The sequence below is a fragment of the Ostrinia furnacalis genome, unplaced genomic scaffold (assembly GCF_004193835.3).
Source record: "Ostrinia furnacalis isolate ACB-3 unplaced genomic scaffold, ASM419383v2 OfSCF4105, whole genome shotgun sequence".
Lineage (NCBI taxonomy): Eukaryota > Metazoa > Arthropoda > Insecta > Lepidoptera > Crambidae > Ostrinia > Ostrinia furnacalis.
This window is the reverse complement of record NW_021134344.1, coordinates 838,962-850,989: the sequence shown is the minus strand read 5'-3', so window position 1 is coordinate 850,989 and position 12,028 is coordinate 838,962. Positions and strand designations below refer to the sequence as shown.

Here is a 12,028-nt window from a genome sequence, read left to right as displayed (position 1 = left end):
CCTAAGCTCGCTTTGCCATAAGAATATCAATCAGGGATTAATGAAGCAGTATACTTAAAGCTTCAGGAAAACATAGCGAGATTTTCTGAATTAAGAGGGACTTATACTTTTCATGTTGTAAATACTTCCTTCAGTTGCTTTAATGGTCTTATTTATATTAATATATTTACATAGAAGCAAGCTGAAGATGAAAGAAAACCAAATGCAGGTTTGGCAATTTAAGAAAAGTGTTTTTGAGGTGCTTTTAAATATCTAAGATCGTGTCTTTAAACCCATTTCAATCAATCCATAAAAAAGCAATCAATCTGAAACGCTTTGTTTTATTGTGCACTTTATATCAATACATCACTTGAAATCAAATAAATGTTGTAGAGAAATTCAGTTAATTCCATTGATTAAAAAAATACAAAAAGATCAAGAAAAATAATCTTTATGGTCGATTACGTATCATTTATATTATTAAATTGTGATTGTGAAATGAAATTATCTGTAATACGATCAATCGTTTACAATTACGTAGAACCGGCAAATGTGATGATGTTGTTTATTAAACAACTTAATGACTCAATCATTCATAAGAGTTTTATATAATAAATTAACTTAACGCGTTTATGAATCGATAAATCGATAGATCTAAAATTTTGATTGATTATTATGATCGACAAAGTATCAAATAAGATTACTCTCTGTACCTCACTAATATCAATCAATAAATTCAAAGATAGATTGTACCTACGTACAGTCGTCAGTATAATTCATGATATTTCATTGCAAAATCGCCTCTATTGTAATAACTCTAGTGTTGTACATTGTTTGTCTTGATGAGGCATCATTTGTACATCTCAATTTGTAAAAACACAATTCGTCAGACATTTTTTAATTTCACAAGTTACAAAGATAAATGGCCGTCATGAGATCCGGAAGGGAAATCTGCTACCAGATTTCGGGAAATTAATCTGAGTGAGTGAGAGGAATCGTGACCTTAATACAAGTTTCCCTGAGTTTTATGGCATTCCTTGTTCCCTTCTTACATGCGTATAAACGTAGTTCTTTGTAGATTCATGTCGCTTACTCGTATCTTATCAGTTTTATAGTGGTAGGAATGTCGCCAATTTGCGTTGAGCTAGGTCTGGCAGTCTCATGCAAACTTAGGCCTTGTATTTTTATGGTTAGTGGATAAGGCTCATAATAAAAGAATCGTTTTAATACTACTTGACAATTTTAAAAGTGGAAAGAGATTAAGTTTTTATTATACATATTTTTTTGCAATAAAAAGATACTTACCTAGTGTATCCGAAGTCCAGTAAAATCTGAAATAACCAAAAATGTAACATTAGACATCAGTAGATAACAAGCTTTTATTGAAACTAAATTCAATTTCACTTCTCTGATTAAGTGCGAAATAAGTTATACAAACAAAATTCATCGAAATATCATTATAATTTAAGTGCCCAACTGTATCAGTTTTTGCCTCAAAATGAAATTCAAGTCCAAAACTTTCACTTCAAGATCTCAGCAGGACTATAAAAGATATTTGTTTTTTACAATGAGGCTTTTAAAGCTGTTTTACACCCCAATATAACTTTAACCGTATTGCTTCAACACAATAATGTGGGCGTAGTACTCAAAGGTACACTCAGGCACTTAAACTTATACGTAGACTATACTTTTGCAAAATCGCAACTTGATTTTCCTTGGTGTATAATTTTTACCTTTTTCATATTTTTGTGTCGATAGCAAAATTATCCTTTAGACTCCAAAGGCTTCATTTATTAATCTACATAGTACCAGGTACCAAAGTTTTTGCTGACCTTTTGTTAAATTGGTCAAATTATGCATTACTCCATCCATTGTCAGCGTTTCGAAATTACGATTGGAAAACTTGGACAATAAGCGACCGTGACGAAACACAACTTTCTTACAAGGGATCATTTGGAGTAATGGACAAAACAAAGATACATAAGTATTATGTATTAGTATGTAATGTCTTCTTTCAATATCTTTGATATGTAAGTATACCTAACACCTGTTAAGTAATGGGACGTACACTGAACTAATGTTAAACGACTTGCATTTTTAATGCTATTACATCTTGTTTTATGAGGAAATATTATGTACAAACCATGAAAATATTATGATTTTAATTCATATTGATTACTTCACGTCACCTATGCGTTTCTTGGGTATCCCAATGTGAAAATACGAGTAGACCAATTTCCAGTTTCAGTTATGTAGAGTTTGTTTGAGTTTAATCTTAGGAACGCACAATTAACACAGCAGCACTGCTTTGTCATTTGTCTATTGCTGTACAATTAGCGACAGCACATACTGGGCTACAAATCGCTTTAATAGCTTGTCGTTTACTTACAGCTAATTTATGAATTGACGCGCGCGTTTTGTGGTCGCGTCTGTCGCTGCGTTTTGTCGCCCAATGTGCGCTGTCGCTTATTCTACCCAATAAAGTTATCAATTCAATAATTTCAATAAGACGTGCGTCTAGACTACGACAACTAAAGACAGTAAGAGGAAAAACGTCTTCGTACCTACTTAATAAATTTAATAAATATATTATTTAGTAATATTTCCAAACACAAAGCTGAAACGAAAAAAAAAATATTAGATTTTCTGTGAAAAGAAACCGATACAAAGAGCTGTGAGAATAAGTAGGTACAATCTATTTTTTCTTTATAACAAACAATTTCGAAGAAAATCTTGGTACGTAAGTCTAAATTACTACAAAACTGAAAGTTTGTAAAATCTGCGCGTAACTTTGCTGTTACTTTTTATAATGATGTAACCCGATAGTCAACTTCATAAGAAATTAAAACAATCAGAAACGTTTAAACTCTAACAATCTCGATACATAGAAAATATTATTTCGCACAAGTCTAACTTTATAAGTAAAGTTCAAGTAAAATTAATTTTCCTACATATAAACTCTGTCTAAAATTCACAATACACAACTTAATATACATTGTAATTAATTAAACATAGAAACGAGTGAAAAATGGCAGCGTCTTATATGTTTGCCTTTCATGTGCTACTCCTGGCTCGAATAAATAAATAAGCTTAGGGAAATTAAGGTACAGTTTAAATGAACACGATGAGGATCTTAATGAATGTACTCCAATTAGAAGATCCAGGTCGAGTCGGGTTTAAACGCTCCAGCGGTAGGTGCAGTCTTTGTATTTAGAAAATAGACCTAGGGCTATATGTCGCCTATAAAAGTGACACAGGAAATCTTAAAGACATTTAAGCACGTTCGTTTTAATTGAAATAATAAGCGAATAAATAATGTTACTCCAAGTCTACCGATAATTAAGATTAGGTACGCCAGTACACTCATACATAGTTGTTCTCCATCGTCACGCAGCAAGTAGATTAAGATAGATAGAAATTACATCAAAGCCATAATACTCAGAGATGTCCGAGAACTGTCCTATCTCTTCAATAATTAGAATTGGATTTCAGGTTCTTGAAGATTTTGCACGGCGTCAGAATTTTAAGTGATAGCAGCCCTAAGAAGACCACACTTTGAAGCTAACTCAATTACTGGCGACCGAAGGCTCGAGAGGCATCTTTAACAGATAATAAATACCACCAACTTCCCATAAGAGGTGATTGACCATCTGCGTATAATTTGAAATCCAAATTAATGAGAAAACCAAAACTCTTTGTAAAATCACACCTCCGAATCTAACATGTTTTTCAGGTTCAATTGCTTCTCGGTACATGCGGTTCATCCTTGTATTTTTAAGGGTCACTTGTTCATCCTAAAGAACGTCAACATATTCCAGCTGAAAACGTTGCCGAAGATTTCTAAAAAGTAGATACATACGAGTTGTAACAGCTATATTCCAGGACCTTCCAACTCTCTTATGCCACGATCCTTGTTACAAACACCAGACATTATTTAAATTTTTCTCATCGCCAGAGTCCTGTGCAACAAGCTTTAAAGAGTAGAGCGTATCTTCACCTTAAAGGCCGGCAACGCACCTGTAACGCCCCTGGGTCTGCGGGTGTCTATGGGCGACGGTAATCACTTACCATCAGGTGATCCGTCGTTTGCCTCCTGTCACATAAAAAAACCACGAACTTGAAAAGACGCCTGTAATAACAAAAGGTCAGACTTATTTATGAAAAAAAAAGTTCGTCTCATAGAGCATTGCCCTCAAATAAATGTCAGCTGAAACTAGTACCAAAGCCAATCAATTAATCTGTGTCAAGGTTAACTGACGGTGTCTGCAGCCAAGTCTTTGTTTAGATGTTAATTGCCGTCACAATAAAGCCTGGAGTCCATTGATAGGTATTTGCACAGTTTTTATACGATAAAAGATAGTGTTTTGTTATAAGAACCTACGCGAATCTATGTTCTGGCCTTCAAAACAATTTTTGATGTCTTAATTTGAGTTCACAAACTTTTTATAAGTGTAAAAATCCGCACAACACATTTTGTCACTCCTTTCATATTACTCGCACTCTTTTGTAAGTCGACACCATATCAGACTCTGACGACAATCAGCAGCACAAAAAGTTGTCAAAGTTAAACAGCTGGAGTCCAGTTTGAATTAAAAAACCTTTCTTGGAATACGAGTATGCAACGAAGCAAAAGAAAATTAAGAAGTAGCACCTAAATATCCACCGGGCAGCGCAAGACGGTTCATTGTGGAAAGCCTTGGGGGAGGCCTTTGTCCAGCAGTGGACGTCATTTGGCTGTAACGAACGAACGAACCTAAATATAATGGCAGTAGGTAGATAATATCACTTATTTTCTTAAATTTTTCATACACTCACGACTCTACACCCCCGACTTCGTCACAGGCTTCAAACCCAGTTGGGTACTAATCTACTTAGCTCGCATATTATATCATATGGGTCTGGCCTGTATCATACAATATTAAAACACAGAACTCGCTATCAACCAAGGAATCTAAAAATTGCGACATTTACCCGCATACTGACCATGAATTAATTAATCAACGTTGTTTTACCTTTACCGATAAAAACTAACCGACGATGTTACCTTACAAATTAACTTTGACCTAGAATAATGTTCAGGATTAGCTATAAAAATTATATGTTTTATTACCGTTTCTTTATCAAGCATCTTTCATCTCTACATAAAATACAATCTTCAATCGCCAGGTTTTACGGTCGACTTAATAAAAACGATAATTTAATTTCAAATTGCCTCAAAAGTCAAATATAGTTTTTATATTTTTACAATTAATCAGCAATTAACCTATAAAAAGCAGCAATTAATACCACTGTATTTCTAAATTAGTACAATTTATACGGTCGCGACGAATTTCTGATTCTGACGGAGACTCATTGTGGCTTTTCACACTGACTTACTTATAAGGAAACTAGATGTGGCAATAACCACTGACTTTACTACACTGACATAATTGGAATTTTGTTATGAACGTAGAATACATCAAGAACATAGGTATGCACTAACTACGGTGATCCAACGAAACAATTAACTAAACTTGTAAGTAGATTTTACAATAACTTTTCTAGTTTTTCGAGCACAAATACACAGATCATCTGATGATTGACATGACGTGTCAACATGGATGATATTACAATAGCCAGTATTAAGATATTAACTTCGGAAATTCATTTAAAAATGCTCCCACGCCATTTTTAAAAACAATACTGACAACATAATAAGCATGAGAGGCCAGACGATGAATTATTAATAACGAAATATTAAATTGGCAATAACTCGAATTGGGGCGAAGAATGTTAACTTTATTGGTGTTAGTTAGTTTTAATACAGCAAACTTTCCTATCATTACTGGACAATAGCAAACTGTTTTATACGAACAGAAACAAGTAGGTACTTAACCCAAAAACAATGCAGGTATTTGACCGCAATCTCACCTGATGTTAAATGCCTAAGCTTCCCAGTAAGGGATTTACTCTCGTATTGTGAAGGTTCAGATTATCTTAACTAAAGTTTGGATGCATACCAGTAACAAATTTAATTCAAATTCGATCTGCACATCCAGTATAAATGTTTTATAGCAATGTCTCTGAATATATTACTAGCTGATCAGTTAGGTCGGACATGTGGAAGTAGTTCGATCAACGCCTGCGTATTACTGGGAACTAAGTGAAAGCAGAGGATATCAATCCCTCTTTATAACATGGTTAAGGCTTCTTCCTACTAATATTGCGTACGTGATAAAGCAATATTTGATATCTTGCATGTAAATTACGAGCAATATTCGATGTCTCATTTGAGGAAGTAACTTTTATCACAAATGTGTGAATAATATTCAGACGAAACACTTGGCGCAGTTCTTGAGAACTCTGGAAATACGACGAATGTCGTATCGTAGCTCGATCAATGTCTAAGATGTATTGGTCTGGGTATTATCTACAGTAATGTAGGTATTTATTTATATTGATATTCGTTCTCTAACACCTAAAGCTTCTGCATTTGCATGCTACTATGGATACGATCCTTTTTTCCTGTCGACTGACCTAGTAATAAACTTCGCGTGAATAGGCTTATCTCTTTACTCTCGGATAACTATCAGCTTAAAAACTTTGCGAAGATTCTGCACATTTTCAGTCCTGCAAGTAACACAAAATTCCAGTTTTTTGCTTCACGTGCAGCTCTAGTATGAAATCGCATTCAAGATAATGATGGGTATATTTGAATTTGAAACAAGTTTCAGGAACAATTTCAGATTTCAAACCTTAAATTTGTCATAGAAACTCACCGGTATTTTATTAATCAAACTAACAATCTGCCGAATACCTATCACCAGTATATTGAAAACGTGAAATCATCGCATTGTAACGAATTAATTATGATGCGGATAATCGGTTCTCTAAACATTCGAGGGTATGCAGGTGACACAATCACCCTGTAAATCCAGAGCACAACATTTTTGGGACGTCGCGTAAATTCATCATAAAATATACCCCAACGCTAACTCCTACCGCTGGCAACATTTTGACTTAAGTGGGGGATAACTCATTGGGTAAACAAATTAGGGGGGTACAGATAAGCGCACAACTTTTACTCAAAATACGTACAAAAACGGCGGACACGGTTTTGGCATTAACTAAAGTATCTTGTTTCAGTTCAATGTTACAAAATGAGCGGGTTTATTCGGGGCCTATTTAATTTTCCTTGCCTTTCGAAATACTCATTGAGATGATAAGTTTAAGTATATTTCTCAGCATAATTATAAAGTTTTGTAATCGTTAAATCGATTAAACAAGTAGGTGTGGTGTGTAATAAATTTTTGTATTAAATAGGAAAACGTATCGTATTTAGTAAAAATTCTTACTGAAGAAAAAGATACTTACCAAGTTTTTCCTATCTAATGTGGTCAAGTTTGGAAATTTTAAAGGACATTTAAGTTGTCCTGTTCATTTAAATATCTGACTTTTCCCGTTCATTCATCATGCCATGTGACAATTACCTATCCTTGACAATTTACGAACACAAATCGACCTAATCAGTGGAACCCTAAAGCTCAAGTAAAGCTCCTGTAAGTTTATTAAGGTAAAAATGACATAAATTAATTATGTCATTTTTATCTTGCCTTCTAATTGGCAGTTATATGCATAGTAAATTGTAAAAGCAAATCGACCAGTTCTTGATCAAGTAAAAACCTATTCAATTTTCAAATCTTGAAGTATGGGTAATTAGTTTTAACTGTATTAAAATGATTTCGCTTCACTCAATCATCACAATATGCTTCCGTACTTTCTAACGGTAGGTTCAAACTTTTTCCACTTAATTAGAGAACAAACTAAGTACCTACACGTTACTTTTTAAACAATTGCGTGCGCAAAGGAAAAAATTCCACTTACCGTAATACTTCCCTCGTCAATAGGTAATATTTGATTAGTATTACATATACTTACGAAGGCGGTAATCATGCATATTTTATCTAATATTACGAGCGATCAGCACACGTAATATTAAGTGTTTAGCGCGCGTTTCCTTTAAGCATTCACACGCCGTTAGAAACAGGAAAAGGTCAATATTTTATGCGCTTACTATTATCTACTAGGTACTTATAATATAAAAATGAATCGTAAAATGTGTTGGCAAGCGCATAACTCAACAACGCCTCGACCAATTTTACGACTTCTTTTTTTTAAATCTTTGTTGAAGTCCAAGGATGGTTTTTACCTTGAGATTTTGCACAATTCAACCCCTAAGGGGGTAAATGGGTTCCACGCGTACGAAGTCGCGGGCGACCGCTAGTATTATTACAAAAAGTTACACGCGTTGGTATTAAATAATATTTTTGTGTATTCATGCAAGAAGTTAACGTTTAATGCTTAATTAGTACTTAAATAATTTATTAAAATTTAAACACTAAATGCTTTACTAAAGTAGTAAAGATCCAAGACCTAAATCTAAAAACCAATTTTCGTAGAATCGTTCTTATAGGAAGAGGCTCTATATTACAATACCTATTGATAGTTGAGTTGTAAGGTTACATTTATTCTTCGACTTAGTAGAAATGTATGTGCTAATTTCCAATTCACTCTTTCGTTATCAGTAGTTACATAATATCAAATAAGTTCGCGAAATGCTAACATCTGATAATTTACAGAAAATATTAATAATGTTTCATAAATAACTAGCTAATCAAAACAATCATCTTTTACACAAGTTATTTTTAACTTATGTGTAAAATTATTCATACTTTAACGCTCTACAGTCATTAACGTGATAATTGAATTGAATTAACGCGCTTTAATCGAGTAACACAATACTGTAATTACATTGCCTTTGGACATTATTTATGATGTTTCGTTTACACAAACAAAAAGTTTAATATCAATTCAACTTTACATTTTCAAGAAAAATGTGGATACTTATGGTTGAACGCGCTGATCTCTGGAATTACTAGACCGATTTTGAAAAATGTTTATGTTGATTTATCGAATACCCGTTTATCGAGGAAGATTTTAGGCTATAACATCACCCTACAGCCAATAGGGGTGAAGCAGTAAAGAAAAATATTGCAAAAGCGATAAATTATTAATCAAACTATTTTCCCGCGTACGAAGTCGCAGGCACAGCCAGTTGCTACATATTTAATTGATATAAACCAACAAATCTGAAGCCATGACAAATTGCCCGTCTGACAATTCAATGTCAAATTGTTAACCGAATAAGTTAACGCACCGAACTAAGTGCTCCCACGGCCACTTTTCTCCCTCACGTGACAAGTTTCAAGGCGAATCTGAAGAAAGGCAACGAACTTGCGCCTGCGCCACAAACGAAAGCAGATTGCGCAACTGACCGCATTTTCTGCGCGTGTAAACCAATAACCCGTGTGTAGGGTTGCCACGCACTTTGTAAACATTGCTATATAAAACTACAAATACATTAAGGAAAAATTGGAGCAATATGTTGCGGAACATGTCGCATGACCAATTACGTGAACGAAAAAGACGATACATGTCCCGGTTCACGTAGAATGTTGCGCGAAACATTGAGGGACAGTTGGAGACAGCTTGAGAACGTTGCCGTAACACGTAGAATCTGCATTGGACATTTGTCCCCTTGTGTATCCGTGGCTATAATGTCTATACAATTTATTAGTTTGAAAAAATAACGGCCCTGAATCAGCTAGCATCAACCAGCATAAAGATTGATGAATATAGGACTTCGATTAGATAATTAAATCTATCAGTAATTAACTCAAGTACTAAATCAAATCAATCAAGAAAGTCTGTGATTTGTTCAGTTAATGAAATTAAAAGTGTGAAAGCGTCCTAATCTAAAAACTATGGTTCATGAACGCTTTACTTAGGTATTTCACTTGACAATAATACGTCTCCGGACTTTAAAACAACGACAATAAGAACGATCAACAAATGCCAGCCAGAATACTTACAAGTCTGCAACATTCCTCCACAAACTGCACGAAATAAACTCATAAGGTCAGCAATACTGCACAAACTAACCTCATAATAAGAAGAGCATGCGAATAGTTGTACCCATCGTTGTACCCTTACTTGTACCCTTTTTGATTTGTGTTGGCAACCCTATCCGCACGCATTAAGAGCGAAGTTAATTTGTTTTTATTGCATATTTTACGGCGGGAAGGGACCACACAATGCTTCCGGCGGACCGCAAAGTTTAGAGGCACTGATGTGTCTAATGTGCCTCTGATAGTGCGGATTGACTCTAGGCCACATAATCTATGGTTTGTATTCGATCTTGTGGGCAATTTTGCACAGTATCCAATTATAAGGCCAATCAAGAGCGGAGACTCTACCGTCTGAAAATGAATGGTGAAAACAACAAGTGATGTAGAGTCTATAGCATTTACATCCAAACTATTTTCACGATTCTTACATAATTTTTAAAGATTTCATGATGAAATCATTAAATTTAATATTTCAAGTACTCATGTTACATAATAACGTTTAAATCATAACTCTACACGTCAATGACAACGGGCTTTAAAACCATAAACGTTTTTTTGTGCCTACCAAAACACTAGTCTTTTCTCCCATAAACATAATGCTCCAATTATGTTGTATTATTTCAATAAAAACACTTTATCTAGTTGACACTATACACTATTATACTCGTTTTAACGTTGTTCGTAATTATTAAAATCATCTTAGGCTGAGTTGCATCACCTAATTTTGACCGTAACTTTAACGTATACCGGTGTTTTTTGTATGGATTTTGATAGATTTTTGAAGTTTGTCAAAGATAAAGTAAGATGATACAACCCAGCCTAAGGCTGAGTTGCATCACCTAACTTTGACCGTAACTATAACGATAACCGGTGTTTTTTGTATAGAGTTTGACAGATTTTTGACGTTTGTTAAAGTCAAAGTAAGATGGGGATGAACCGAGCCCTAGTATAATAAACAAAAGACGAACGAAAAGTACGCAACAAATAGCGTATGATTTATTATGGTAAGCGAATTTATTGTCCAAATTGCCACTTCAAAAAAGTTGACGTATCTGACCTTATTTATAAGTTAATAAGATAGAACATTAAAGCGTTCGCAAAGTTATGATCGGGATTCATTACTTGCTAGAAGATGCTCTCTTGTATAATATGGTTGCCGTTAAAGTTTCTTAACGCGGAAACTTTAAGTAACATACTCATAACATTTTCGAACGGATAACAGTTATTTATGGACTTCAGTACTTAAATTTAACATAAAATGCTTGAGCAAAGTCAATTCTAATAAATAGTTCATTTGCAACACTTCCTTCAGTAAATGAGTAGGTTATAGCAAAATAGAACTCGATCAACGAGTTACCTCGGGCGAGGTGAAGTATGAATATCGAGCAAAATCTTATGCAATTACTTGTTCCTTACACTTCCGTTAGTTTATGCACTTAGATAAGTAAATCAGTTTTAAAGGCTTGAAGTAAAATATAATATTTGTATAATTTTGAACATTTTGGAAAAAAACATTCGAGTTTTTTTTTATTAGGAAAAATAGCCAAGAAACAAACTAAATAGAGCTTGATAAAAACCTGTTGCATATAGCTCTTAATACAACTAAGTAGGTACATAAATGTTTACGTTACAACGACATTTAACGAATTCATTTATAAAATCTCGCTGTCGTACAAATATTTGCTTCCAGAGCGAGGGATTTAAACTCTACATACACACAACTGTAGCTGGCGATATGAAGTTTGGTACGCGAACAGGCCAAGCCTCGTAACGTCTAAAAATCATTATTTGGACTAAAATATCCTTTATTTATGACCTTTTTTTTTATAATAGGTATCATTCCACTAGTAATCACTACTCCACCATTGAACTGAAATGTTAAATGTAGCTTTTAAGATAGAATAAATAAGACTTAGAACAAATATTTTCACTCCACAAAGTTTCCGGCAAAACAAGTTTTTACAATTGAACTCGAAAGTTACGTTAACAAATGAAGTTCGTGAAAACAATTTCAATTAAATGAAGGCCACTGTTTTGGAAAGCAAAGTAAAATATTCCAAAAACCCACTCATTTTTAAGAAAGTGTTGTGTAATAATGACAA

General features: G+C 34.1%; 1 protein-coding gene across 3 annotated transcripts in view; it reads right to left on the bottom strand.

The window, feature by feature from the left end:
• LOC114358750 (peroxidase) overlaps positions 1 to 12,028 on the bottom strand; it is an 84,918-nt gene that overhangs the window by 64,040 nt on the left and 8,850 nt on the right. For all 3 annotated transcript variants that reach the window (XM_028312790.1, XM_028312792.1, XM_028312791.1), the window contains exon 2: positions 1,285 to 1,310. The gene's annotated coding sequence lies outside the window, so the exon portion shown is untranslated. The remainder of the gene's footprint in view (positions 1 to 1,284; positions 1,311 to 12,028) is intronic.